Source organism: Manis pentadactyla, chromosome 14 (assembly GCF_030020395.1).
Source record: "Manis pentadactyla isolate mManPen7 chromosome 14, mManPen7.hap1, whole genome shotgun sequence".
NCBI lineage: Eukaryota > Metazoa > Chordata > Mammalia > Pholidota > Manidae > Manis > Manis pentadactyla.
Genome location: NC_080032.1, coordinates 11,591,412 through 11,605,658, shown reverse-complemented (window position 1 = coordinate 11,605,658; position 14,247 = coordinate 11,591,412). Strand labels below are relative to the sequence as shown.

Genomic DNA, 14,247 nt, shown 5'->3' with positions numbered 1-14,247 from the left:
GTTGGGTGGGCCTCATCATGGGACCCCCCTCAGAGGGTGGAATAAATGGGGATATTCATTTAATGTACCATCTGGCTCATATTCAGAGCTCAGTGTTAGTGATTTGATGATAGAATTATTGACACCAGGCTTTCCCAGGGCCTGACACTGAATAGTTTGGAGGCAAAACAAAGGCATAAACTTGAACAACTCACTGGGGGCTCTTTCTGGTGGTCGGCAGGGGTATTTCTTGAGCTACATGGAAGCCCAGGTTTCGTGGGAGGAGTGGGGCCTCTCTGTCAAGCCCCGAGGCCGGCAGCACTGGGCCCTGATGGGTTCACAGGGGTGCTGGGAAGTTGGTCCAGGAGGAGGAGGAGTCAGCCCGCTGCCTGAAGGGCATGGGAGGCCCAGCTCTCCTGGGAAAACCAGGTGTATTGCCATGGGCAGTGCACAGGTGTGAATGGCTGGTGGTGGGTGGGGTGGGTGCTGTGCCGCAGCCAGAGATGGCCCCGAGACTGTTTATGTGCCTGGGACCCGGGTGCAGGCTTGGCCATCCTCTCAGGCTTTTTTTGCACCCTGGTTTCAGGGTTACTGTTTGGGGCACATTCTTTGGCACCTTCTCTGTTATTAATAGGCTTGTCTAGAAGACAGGCTGGTATTGGCTCTTAGGCCAGCTTTGCAAACAGTATCCACGGAGCCAGTTACCCTTCCTTCCCCTCTACCAGCTGTGACACCAGGATTCAGTTTGAGAGGGTAAGGGCAGGTTCCCTGAGTCACCGTCTCTCCCAGATTCCTTTGTGAGAGAACTCTTCCTTTAGGGCTTGAAGAATTTAGATCCCCCTCTTCCCCCCGCAAATCCAACCTACCCATAAATACGTCCAGGCTTCATATTCTGTTTGTTTGTTTGCTCATTTATTTATCATGTATATGCAGAAACCTACTATGTGCCAACTCTACCCATAGGTATCCCATCTCCTTTAATTCAGAATCCTTTGAGGTCGGTATCATTCAACTTAATTTACTCAAGAAGAAACTGAACTTTCAGAGGTGCAGTGGGTTGTCAAAGGCACCACAACCGCTATGTTTTATTTAGAAGACACTTAACCAATTTTCACTAAAATCAGTGTCTGGTAGGAATGCTTTTCCTTGCATGTAATAGAAACTCTTAACTAACAATGGCTTAAGCAGCACATTATTTTTTACATAACAACAAAAAGATCATAGGAAAGTGGTTCATAGTTAATGCAGTGGCTCAGCTATGTTATCAAGGTCTTTTCATGTTAGTATCATTAAAGTATTGCTTGTAATCTCATGGTCTCAAGGTGGTTGCCCTGCCTCCAGGCATCACATCTTATTTCCATGTAGGAGGAAGGGAATCATGACAAGCTCCATCTGTCTGTTTTATGATCTGCCTGTTTTAATAGCAAAACAAAAACTTCCATAGAAGTCTTCCAGCCATTTCTTCTTATGTCTCTTTGGTGAGAAATTCATCATATGGCTGTTCTTAGTTGCAAGGAAGTCCAGGGAAGCTAGTCTCTGGCTTATTAGCCATAAGGGAAGCTGCCTGAGAGCTTGTATCTGCCCTATTTGTCTCCAATATTATATACTTTACATTTTACTGGTGATTTCCAGCCTTGTGGGCTTTTGCCATATTCTTATAAGCCCTGTACCATTGTTTTATTTTAAAGCTTAATTAATTTTATTAAAATAAATTAAAACCTCTATTTTTTAATTTTTAAAATTAAACTTTTTTCAAAGTTAAATACATTTTTAAAAAGCTTTATGAAAAAGCTCTCGTAAATAGTAAACCAGTGTCACTTGTCTGAAAAAGAATATGACAGTAAAATTAAACAGAATGAAAATAAAATAATGTTTAAAAATCTCCTGTAGCTAGTGGTCTGAGCTTGGGGTGGTTTGTTCTTCATTAAATTGGGAGATTGGCAGATAACGGAGATGTAGGTGTTAAAGGCAGAGTAGCAGCAAGCAGAGATGATCTCATGGACTTCGTGAGAAAGCTCCCCTGACATTTAGGAAGGAAATAGCTTCCACACAATGTCATTCACAGCAGCTTCACACTGCACCTGGATATCAAAGCAACCTAAGTGTTACCTAAAACCATCTTCTGTCCCACGTGGGCTGCCTCCCACCATCTGGGGAACCTAGCACTATCCTATTCTGCCTTTCCTGTTTTAGGCATCAAATAGGTCCCAGATAGGAAAACTCAGAATGGAAAGATTTATGTCTTTGGTGGGGTGGGGGCTGTAAATCTTGCAAGGGGGAGAACCTCAAGATTATCTGTGATACAAGGGTTAAGATCAGGTGAATTGCCAAAGAGAGTTGGAAGTCACCTTGGCCTGGGAAACCAGAAAGGGCTTCCTGGAAGAGGCATCCATTAAACTGCTTTACAAAGGATGGGGTTGATTTGGGAAAATGGAAATTGTGCTGTGGGTAAAAGGCTGTCCATGGAGAAGGAATAAACAACAAAAAAAGACATTTAAGTCAAGGGATCCATTTGGAATTCTGGGAGTGTACGCAGGGCCTGCAGTATAGACCAGGTTGGTTAGTTTTGGTGGGTCCTTGTGTACCTTGCCCAAGACAATAAACTGTGGGAACCATTTAGTTTAGAGCTGGGAAGTGACATGATCACACCTTCCTAGGGCTTGAGCTTTGCACGTAAGGCAGCTCTTGGGCCAGAATAAGCTAATTTCTCTAGAAATCTATTTGTACTTGGAGGGAATTTTTTTTTTTTCTGAAATGCAATATGCAGTTCTCAGCCTCCCTAAAGAGAGAGCATGTTGTGCTCGCATTTTTCTGAGTCTAGCATTGTGCTCTGCCTTGTGTTTGTTTGAGCTCTGGGGTTGACTTTTCTCTGCCGTGAACTTCAGGTCCAGGGCTGGGCCTTCCTTCCTGCTCCCTTTTCCAAAGCCAGGCCGGAATCAGTCTCTGGGCCAGGCCCAGGCCCATCTCTCTGTGTGAGCTGTTCTATTGTCCTTGTAAACTTTACAGTCAAGTTTGTGATGACCGGGCCATAACTGAGAGCCAGTAAAGCTCTCAGCGAGGGCAGGGCTAGCCAGGCGCCTTAGTTTATTGCCATTAGATGACTTTATTGGGTTTGCCCCAGAGGAGAGGTCGAGAACCCTGACCTCCTAAGCTTTGAATTAAGTCAGCATGGGATGTTTTCCCCTCAGGTAGAAAGGTTCATTCTACATTATATCAAAAGCTCTAAAAAAGGATACACCCTTTGTACCAGCCAGCTTACTTCTAGGTAAACATTTATCTTGGGAAAATAATTGCCTGGGGGTGTCCACGGCAGTGTTGGTTGGAATGGTCAGTGATTAGAAATTACCTAATGGTCCAGTGGAATCCAGCAGTGGAGGACGGATTCTCTAATGGTGGGATAGCTATATAATGGAATACTGCAAAAGCATTGGAAACAACTTACAGACTGTACAGCTAGGGACGTGCAAAATATTTATGATGTATTTTGAAATTTAAAAAGCCAGTTCCAAAATAGTGTGCATGGCCCGATTCCATTTTAGTTTTGACAGAAAGTTCCCATTTACATTCAAAATGCCCAGGTCGATGTACATCAGAAACATTTTTGCCCCCCTGTTTCTCTGAAATTTTCTGTAGTCACTGCATGGAGCACCGGAAGAGATCTCCTCAAGGGTGGACCAGCTAGAATAGTGTCAAACTTTGCCACATCCTCCCCTATTCTCCACAAACTCTTTCTTTATAGGGCCCAATAGTAAATACTTTAGGCTTTCTGGGCCATATGGCCTCTGCAACTACTCTCTTCTGTCTTCATCCCTAGAAGAAGCCATAGATTGTATGTAAATAAATGGGAGTAGCTGTGTTCCAATAAAACTTTATTTAAACAAAAACAGGCAATGGGGCCGGATGTGGCCTCCAGACTGTATAATTTGCCCATCCCTGATCTCAAGAGAAACAAACAAAAAAAGCAGCGTGATTAATGGTTACAATGAGCTTAGCCAGTCCAGAAATAGCACAAACAGTACAGAAGGAACAGGCTGATGAAAATTGAAAAGGCGGATGTTCACATAGAGGCATAAAGACAAGTTGTAACGTTCTTTCTCCAGCTCAGCAGTTCCATCTGGACAAGGGGTGTTGGGGTGAAGCAGTTTGCATTATGTTTCAGCATGGCTAAAATGCAAACTAGCATATTAAAGGCTCTGGAGAGTCTTGCGGGAAGGATGCTAGTTCACCACTGTTGAACCCAGTGTCCTCCAAACCCTTTTAATAAACCACAGAACCCTTTTTGTGGGTATAAATCTCGTGTTCCAGGGGAAGTTTGGGAAAAGCCTCCTGAAACTGTTCCTCTGTTTCCCAGAGTCTGGAATGTCAAATGTGCTGAACTCGTATCTTTTCAACTTGAAATTGATACAGAAGTCAAGACAATCCTTGACTTCTTTTTTTCATTAATAATTTTTTATTTTAAAGATTACTTTTTATTGTGACACATATAAAGTCATCAATGTTTTACAAATTGTCAAAAATGCCTAAGTACAAAAAAAAAATACATTAGTTAGATTAAAGTTATACGTATTATTAGGTATATACTTAATACTGTCAACATGCACACCAGAGGCCAGAAAAGCTCATGCATTATTGGAAGAGGGAAGAAATAAGATGCAACTGCTGTGCTGTGTGATAACAAGTTCATTGCTTCAGTCAGTTTCCTTTCTTCAGGAATACCATTTACCCGTAGTCTGCTGCTGGGGGAATCTGAGTCTGATGTGGGAAGCCCTGCTGCATTTGTGTCAATGGCTTACTAGTGCTCTCATGATTGTCTGCATGTAGGGGAGGCATGATTTCCCCGGTAACAGGGTGAAACACAGGAAGCGTTGACAGGGGCCAGGCTATCTCTCTGTTCTTGGACATGTCACAAAATTCTTTGGTAGATTTCTGAATAGCACTATGATGGGCCGGTTGGATGTCTGACGTTTGCATGTTTCTCTTTTCCACTCCTTCCCGTCGGCAGCACGTGATATAAGCAAGTATTAGAAAAAGGACCAGTGCTACTGCCGAAGGCACAGCCAGTGTCATTAGGAAATCCGTGTAATAGTCTCTGCTTTTCAAATCGGAAGGGGATTTGTATTCTCCACCATCAGGTAAAATCCCCTCTCCACGAATCACTTCCTGATAGGTGGACACTTGCTTTGTTTTATCAATCAGAGAAATTTTGCACCAGTCTATGTAGAATTCAGTATGGAACTTGTCACGTGTTATTACAGACTCCGTTTCTTGACTGCATCTCAATTGATTCTGTGGATTTTCAACCCCTCGTAAACAAAAAGAGAATGGGACATCGGCACCAACCGTGACATGAACACCCACCTTCATGTCGTCAGTGGGGAGCGGAACCCTGCCGCCCCTGCCTAGGGCTGACATGATGTTCATGGCGTTGAGTCGCTCTGGCTGCCACACATGTTTCACCTCCCCAAGAAAGTCCCCAAGAACCTCACTGGCCAACATTTCTTCTACATTCCTATTTTTAATGAAGAATTCTGCTTGATATGGTAACGGGAAGTCTAATTTTGGTGAAAAAGGGTATGCATATCTTAATGAAGTCTTCTGCTGACATTATATTAATTATCAAATTATGCCATGCAGTCTCAGAGGTACGCCTACTGTGGGCAGTTATCTCAATAACTGCTGGTTTCCCCACATTTTCAGCCGTTGGAGACCCATATAGGACCCCATCACTTATATGGTGTCCTTTGGATATATCGAAGCCATCCAGGTCAGTCTGGATAAGCCATTAAATTTGTATTAAATGTTATGGGATCATTACTGATCTCACCAGGTTTTGGGTAAGGTAGAAATTCTCTCTTAAAACACTGTCTTTCCAAAACATGAACAAAGAGGACACCAGCAGGTGGGTATACATTCCAATCAGAGTGCACCTTCCAGAAAATAGTGTACATTGTCGGCAAGAAGGTGCCAGTGGTCACGGGGCTCCTCCTGCGTGTCCCCCGACCTTGTCCCGTCCAAGCACAAGGGTCCCCCAGCTCGCACCACCGGAGCAGTTGCATTCTTGGCCTGGCTAGGCCGGCTGGCCTCGATTCTCCCCTTCCCTCCCTTTGTTCTCTCCTCCCAGCCCGGCCAGTTCAGCATCTGCATCCTGCACCTCCTCCTTAATCCCGTCCTTCCTCTAGCGGCGGGCCAGTGCAGCGCGGCCATCGCCCCGGCCCCCACACCCCAGCCCCCCGCCTGCCCCGCAACCTTCCACCCCAATTCTTGACTTTTTAATTAAGACAGTTCTTACAGAAATAATGTACACTCAGTAGGAAACTTACCTCTCGTTGCTTCTGTCAACAGGGGAGTAAGAATTTTATTTAGTCCCTCAACAATCCTTTAGTGAACACCAGTTGCTAGAAGAAATCCTGGGAGGCCTGGAGATTTAGAATCTGTGTGTCAGAATCCACAGAGTTGGACTCCATGAGGGATGAGCCAAGCGCAGGGAGAAGTGGATAATGTAGACTTTGGGTTGGAGATTCGGAATTGCAGAATCTTTAAAATCAGAGAATTTAGCGAGCCCTTGTTTCACCTGTGGGGAAACTGAGGCCCAGAGCGAGACAGGGACTTGCCTGAACTCTCATCACAAGTTAGCGGGGGCACTGAGACAGAGGCTAGGGTGAGGGACATAATGTGGGATTCCGTTTTTATGAAATACCCATGAATGGCCGATTCACAGAGATAGAAAGCAGAGTAGCGACCGCCAGAGGCCAGGGTTGGGGAACAGGGACAGCTGTGGAATGGGTCAGTGGTTTCCTCAGGGGTGGTGAGAATGTTTTGGAACTAGATGGTGGTGGTTGTGCAATATTGTGCATGTACTAAATGTCACTGCATCACATGCTTTGAAATGGTGAATTTTATGTTATGTGATTTCTACCACCATTAAAAAGAAAAAGTAGTATGGAAGAATAATTTATCCTACAAACCTGGACACTTTTGAGAGTGAAAGGGATGTGTTGCAGTTAACCAGAATGTGTGGTCACCTTGGCCAAAGCCACCCCGTTCTGACTCTCAGGCTAGTGTTTTGTACTCTCTAATGTGACTGACTCCAATTAACAGGAGTGCATGATTTTTAGAAAGTTTTGCCTCTCAGACTTTCGACCAAGGTAACTCCACATTATGCCACAAAGGGTAAGTGAGCAGGCTCATGCAGTATGACTGTTTCTCCTGTGTACCCTTGGGCCTTTGCACATGCCATTTCTTCTGCTGACACTGACCTCCTCCTCTGCTTGGCTGACTCTACTTAGTCTCAGTTGAGATGTCACCTCCTACAGGAAGGCATCCCTGATTCCTCCTCATTTTTGGGCTTTCACAGCCTCAGTTTCTGTCTCCATCAGGGTATCCCCCTAATTTTTATGGTATATCGTTTCCTCCTTTTCTAGTAGACTGTATCACTTATTGCTATCAGCAATAGGGTCTCCTTTTCTTCCCAGTGGTGGAGGGCAGAGCTCAGTGTAGACCATGAGGGCTTTTCATTGAGATTTGTCTAAAAGACATGGGTCCCTTTAGGCTGAATCTGTGGTCATTAGAACTTAAGCATTAGGTGTACTTTACCTTTGCTTTTAGTTTCTTGCTTTTTATTAATTATGGTAAAATAAACACAGCATAAAATTTATCATCTTAACTATTTTTAGGTTTACAGTCCAGTGGCATTAAGGACATTCACATTGCTACTCAGCCATCGCCCCCGTCCATCTCTAGAACTTTGTCATCATCTCATATGGAAACGCTGTACCTATGAGACACTAACTCCCCATGCCCCTCCCTGCGCAGCCCCTCTCCCCCAACCACCATTCTACTTTGGCTCCGTAAATCTGTGTAAGTATCTCATGTGAATGGAATCCTGTAGTATTTGTCTTTTGGTGACTGGCTTATTGCACTTCACATCATGTCCTCAAGCTTTATCCATGTCATAGCATGTGTCAGAATTTTCTTCCTTTTCAGGGCTGGGTAACATTCCATGGTCGGGATAGACCACATTGTGTTTTTGTGTTTCATCCATATGTAGACATTTGAACTGTTTCTACCTTTTGGCTGTTGTGAATAATATTGGTTGACCAATACTGGTGTGCAAGTGCCTGTTTGAGTCCCTGCCTTTGGTTCTTCCAGTTGTATCTCCAGGGGTGGGATCCCTGGGTCATCTGGCAACTCTATGGTTAAAGTCTGAGGATCCACCGTACTGTTTTGCACAGCAGCCGCACCATTTTCTCTTCCCCCATATGGTGCACAAGAGTCACCATTTCTCCACATCCTCACCAACACTTGTGTTTTTTTGTTTGTTTGTTCGACTGTTTTTGTAATAGGTTTTACAATGGGTATGAAGTGCCCTTTACATCTGAATGTCATAAAACTCAGTTGTTCTGGTTAAGCCCAGTGGACTTTGGAAGATATCTGGCATGAAGGCAGGTCATTGTGAACCCAGCCCCCCCGGGGGCAGGCCCTTCGCTCCTCCCGCGTCTGTTTTCTCACCTGTAAGATGGGTTCATCACTGGGCTTGCTCCTTTGGCTTGTTCAGGAGACCAAGCGAGATAATGCTTGTAGAGCCCTGAGCACAGTGCCTGGCACATAGTGTGTGCTTAATATACACGAGTCATTCTTACTCGTAGCTTTCAAAGGCTCTGAAAGGAGGGGGAGAGGGCCTTTGTACCTCTGCGCTTTGACCCAATGGGGAGAACACAGCTTGGAGGGAAATTTGGGTACTGAGGCTTAAAAAAATATTTGCACAAACAACACTGATGGAAATGAAAAGAAATAAAAAATTTACCAACAAAAATTCCACTCTAGGTCACCAACTCTTTTTTTTTCCCCATTGGTCCCTTTTCTCTTCCAGACCTTGACCGTTTGTGTAAATAGTCTTTGCTATTGTCACAGCCTTGAGTACAAAAAGATCCCATGCGCCCCCTTCCTCCCACAGGATTATCTTAAGCACTTGCCACCTTACTGAGCAGACCGCCCAGCCTTCGTTTTCAAGAGCTGCCGAAAAGCCCTGACTTGTGGCTGAGATACTTTCACCTTTCTGTGGAAAGTGTGGATTATTTCTAGGTTTTGCTGTTACAGTGTGGCAGCCATCTTTTCTGATCACACACTCGGGACATGTGGGTGACAGGAGTTTTGCCCTTTGTGGCGTTCTGGGCAGGCTGGGAACTGGAGATCTGGTCCGCCTGCTGACGTTGCAACTTATGTGATCTTTCAGATGGCTTATAAGTCCTGGGTTTTTTCCAGGAAGGGTGGTCACCCGAAACCCAGGGTGTGTTATTGTTGCACTTGGGGACAGAACACTGCAGCGGACATCTTCGTGTATATAGCTCTCTCTTCCTTCAGATTCCTTCCATAGGATAAGTTTGTAGAAGTGGGATTCTTGAGTCAAAAATAAATGAATGGGTTGGGGGTGAGGTATTTTGGGGAAATAACACTTACTTTATAGTTGGAAGATTGCAGCCGTAGTGCTACCCCTTGCTGGTATGTGATCGGGCTCATTTTCTGAACTGTCTTCCTTTCCTGTAAAGTGGTAGTAACAATTTGAAAGGCATAGATTGTTGAGAGCATTAAGTGGGGGAAAACAGTGGGTGCACAGAGCCATTTAGTGTGGTGCCTGACTTTTGATAGAATCCCAAAAACTATTAGTTGGAGGTAAATACTGCCAAATCACTTTCATGACTTACCTTGTCCCTGCGAGCAGATGAGCAAATCAGTTTTCCCGCAGCCATGCCTGTACTGGATATCAGTATTTTCTTCTCTCAGAGATGTTCTTCCTTTAAGCATTTTTTTGCACACTGACTTTGTGTCCAGTGCGGTGTCAGACCCTGGGGATACAGCTGTAAACTGGACTCAGGACCCTCCTGGCCAGGAGCTGCCAGTCTAGCGTAGGAAATGGAGGCAGTCACCACTTGCACAGTAAGTGCTAAGCTCTGGAGAACCACGGGGGACTTAGATACCAGAGCACAGAGGAGGCACTTGAACCTGCCCTGGGGTATCGAGAGGGCTTCCTGGAGGAGGTGACAGTTTGGAGCTGAGAACTGAAGGAAAGTGAGATTAGCCAGGCAGTGTACAGGCATAAAGGCAAAGAAAGCAGGGCGTGCCTTGTCGGATCTGCCTGGGACTTGCTGGGCTGAAGTAAGTGTGTGAGTGTGTGTGGGAGACAGACAGACACAGATGGAGGAGTGTCAAGCATTAGACCAAAGTTAGAGAGAGAAAGAGGGTCCTGATCCTGCTGGGCCTCAAGGAGGGAGTTTGATCTTCATCCGAAGGGCAGTGGGGAGACAGGTGAGGGCTTCGAGCAGGGGAGTGACGCGATGGCGCTTGTGTAGCAGAGACTCTGGCGGCCGCTAGGGGAGTAGCTTGGAGGAGGCTCCAGCAGAGGCAGCATGTCAGGAGGAGGCGGAGTTTACAGGTCCCCTCACAGTGAAGGTTTCCCTGGTCACCCCCTCCTTTGTTGTCACTCACTTAACAGTCTATATATCTTGCTTATTTGGGTTGTCTGTTCCCATCTTGACTGTCTGCTCCATGGGACATGTCATGTTCACTGCTGGGGGACACAGCATATAGTAGGTGCTTAGTAACTGCTTTGGAATGGATGAATGAATGAGCAAGCTATGGGGACAGAGGAGAGGACGCAGGCACTCCAGGGACATTAGACATTGGGCCCTTTCCATCGGCGGCCTGTGGGTGGACAAGCTGCATGCATTTACTGTAGCCCCACTCTTTTGGAAGGACACGGGCACGCACTTGGCCCTTTGCACACCACACAGGATGGATTTGCAGATTTGGGAGCCCAGGTCACCTTCTGGAAGATGCTGGAAGGTGTCAGGAATGGCTCGCACCCCTCACCAGATGGTGGCATTCCCAGGAAACGGCACCCAGAGATGGCTGAGTGGATGACTGGTGAGCTCTCCAGATTGGATTTAAGGGTGTAATTACGAAAGATTGGCAACAGCTGCTAGAATGAATCAACACCTCTGAATCTGAGAGAAAAGCTGCCAAACTGCTTGGTTTTGAATGAAGCTGCCTCTCTTGCCTTCTCTCTGTATGTGACAGTCTTGGATTGTCCGGGAGACTGTGAGCTCCTTGGCTGTACCACCAGCCCCGAGCACAAAGCCTGGTTTGTAGAAGGCAGGTCAGAGGGATGGACAAATAGCTGTTCTTGAAATGACTCCTGTCTGATTTAAGCGACTATTGGCCTTGGCGACTCAGCTCCCAGGAAAACGGTTTGCTGTGTATGACACAGTAGGAAATGGGAATTTCCAACTTTGCAAATCAATTAAGGGAGATGAAGCTGGTAGGCTTGGCAGGTTCAGCAACAGCAGAGACGTACCCATTGCTACCCCCACTGCTGGAGGTCAGACCCACACCCTCTGTCTCCCAGTCCTCTGCTGCCTCCTGACCTCCCAGATCAGCCTGGCTTCCTTGCCATCCCCCATGCCCAGCTCCGTGGTGATTAATCCAGATAAAACCATCAGAGATAGCTCACACTCCGTGTCCCTTCTTTCTTCAGGGAGCCCTTGTTTACCTGGCTTTGGCCATTGTGCCAATAAATTTAAAAAGAGCTAGTGAAGCCACTCCAGGGATAAATAGCATCTGGTCTCTGTGTGAGTGGGCTTCCGAAGTGTTTTGGAAGAGACTAACATCTCAAATTAAGCGTAACATATGCGATGCATTTAAAGTAAGGCTCTAGAGCATGTATTTCAGCTGGCTTCCTTGTGTTTTGCAACAGGTTAAATGAAAACCTGAGAACCATGGGTTTCTAGGTTTGGGAAAGGCTTCAAAATATTATTTAGCTGCCCACTGTGGTGGTTTAGTTTTTTTTCTTTTGTGGCTTGATTTACTAATTAATTTATTGATTCATTTTTGCAAACGTTATTTACATACCAGGTATCTGCCAGGCATTTTAAATGGGAGCTTGAGAGGAAGCCCAAGATGTTAGACATCAGAAAACAGTGACCCTGTTCTGGTTAAGAGGGATGCGGACCAAGGGTAACCTTGGTCTTTGTCATCTTTGCCCTTTTCCTTCCCTGCAGCATGGCCGCTGAGATGGGCTCAAGGATCCCAGAGTAGGCCAGTGTTTGTGTACCATTGATTCTAATTCAGCAGCGGTTGCCCTTGGTGACTCTCCTCCCAGGGGGAAGCTGTTCAGAGCAGCCTTCATTCACAGGTGGGCGGATGAGCCAGCGTGCTTGCGTGGGCTGAACGTGGTCACCGCAGGGGTCTGACGCTGGCCTGTCCTAGACAGTGGAGTGCCTCCCTGTGGTCCAGTGAAACTGATGGGGCCTGGTGGTGGGGCAGGCAGGTGGGCTTCCTGGACAGCTCTTTGGTTCATCATCCAGAAGCAGCTGACCCATGGCTGCCCCAAAGCTTGCCAGAGTCAGTGTCATTCTTCTGATGTCCTGACTGCTTAGTGTCATGAAACTCATGGTCCGCCCATTTACTCAGTATCTTAGAAGAGTGGGGAGCAGGGCCAGGAGAATATTCCTTCATTTATTTATTCACTCAACAATTACTTATTTATATATTCAACAATTACGTATTTGCCAAGCCACTGTGCTAGCTGCTGGGGACTTAGGGTGCCCTCTGGGTCTTGGCCACTAAATGGGAAAGATTGATGAGACGTAAAGGATCACTCAGTATTAAATATTTTTGTGTAGCTATGATGAGTCCCACCAAATGTCTGGTGCTGCTCTGTGGACTTGGAAAAGGGATCTTGTACTAGGTTGGAGGGGCACAGAGATATCTGTGTTTCTTAAATAAGACTGTGAGTTCCCTGAATGTGGGAGATTTTTCTGGTCCATTTTTATGCATGGCAGGTGCCCAATGAGCATGGATCAGAGGAACAAGCGAGACTTTTATTGAGCACCTACTGTGGACTCAATACTCTTTATGCTATAATATTGAAAAGCCGAAAAGACTGAGTTTTACAAGCTGGAGGAGATGCCAGCGGATGCAGTTGGAGCTTGAGAGAGCTTTTGCACCGTCTGTGCACATACTGCCAGAATTCCGGAACTGAGGCTGTTGTCCTGTGTCTCTCTAGACCTGCCGAAATTCAGCCCGCAGAGACGAGCTTCGCCTCCCTGGCCGGCTTCTGCCACGGAAGTGTACAGACAGCCTCATTTGCAATGAGACGTGACCCTGTTGGCTTTCTCAGGCTGTCGCAGAGCCCCAGCCAGGGTCTGCCAGCTCTGGTAAGTGGGGCTGGAGTGTCCAGGGGGTGGAGGGCGCCTGTGGGTTCTGCCAGGGAATTTCCTCTGTCCTTTGAATCCTGTTACTGTCTGTGTCTCGTGTCCAGGCTACTTATGTCTCCCAGAGCAGGGTTTACAGAGGTCATGGGGGCTGCCTGTAAAGGTGAACAGTCCTAATTTTGGGCAGGACCCTGGGTGTGTTGGAACCCTGCCTGAGGTCATTGCAGATGGAACTCTCCCCTTCTCTGATTTCTCCAGTTCTCCGTATCTGCTTCTCCGTTGTGCCTCTAATCATGTCTAGACAGTGTTCTCCGGTTTGGGGAGAAAGAATCTGTTAGCACCATTGAGCGTGTTAGGAAGAGAAAATATCAAAATCTGTCTTCCCTTCTTTCCTGCAGGCTGCTGAGTGAGTCAGAGCTGGGGGCAGCAGTATGGGGCCCCCGGAAGGGAAGCAGGAGGCTTGTGTTTAACTAAAATACCTTCTACTTTTAGTTCACCTAGAGGGGGGCAGGCTGGGGGAAATTTTTCAGAGAAAGGGAACACTGGTGTGGAGGGTGGGGAAGGATCAGGAATAGCAGCTTGTCCGGCACTTTTTAGACCAGAAAGGAGTATGACATAATTTTTAAAAAGGCCGAGTTGAATGGGTCGAGGACTTGAAATCATGTGTCAGCTGTGTGATGTAGGCAAGTTGGGCGACCTCTCTGTGCTCTTCCCCTTCCTCTCCATAATGGAGACAGGGTTAATCCCTGCCTCTTGGGGTCGGAGGATTAATGAGAGAGGAGGCTCCCTGCCTTGAGAGAGCAGAGCTCATAGCTGGATGACCAAGGGGCTGGTGCCTGAGCCCCTGCACAGTGGGGTCTGATAACCCTCATGCCCACCGCACAGGGCTGTGAGGAGGAGGTGACTGATCAGCTATAGGAAGCCCTTGCTTACCTTCAGGCCTCACTGGTGGGGAGCCCTCACCATTAGCCTTTGCTCTTCTTATGGAGACTGTGAAGGCAGCCAGCATAATACAGGTGTTCAACAGAAAAGAACCAAAGGCCGACAAATAACAGTGGGT

At 46.5% G+C, this 14,247-nt stretch overlaps 1 protein-coding gene and 1 pseudogene across 5 annotated transcripts in view; one reads left to right on the top strand and one right to left on the bottom strand.

The window, feature by feature from the left end:
- KIAA1671 (KIAA1671 ortholog) overlaps positions 1-14,247 on the top strand; it is a 184,060-nt gene that overhangs the window by 43,116 nt on the left and 126,697 nt on the right. Inside the window, exon 2 of one of the 5 annotated variants that reach the window (XM_036908977.2) lies at positions 13,040-13,190. The exons of the other annotated variants lie outside the window; for them this stretch is intronic. The gene's annotated coding sequence lies outside the window, so the exon portion shown is untranslated. The remainder of the gene's footprint in view (positions 1-13,039; positions 13,191-14,247) is intronic. 5 annotated transcript variants of the gene reach the window in all.
- LOC118924304 (epsilon-sarcoglycan-like) lies at positions 4,318-6,035 on the bottom strand (annotated as a pseudogene).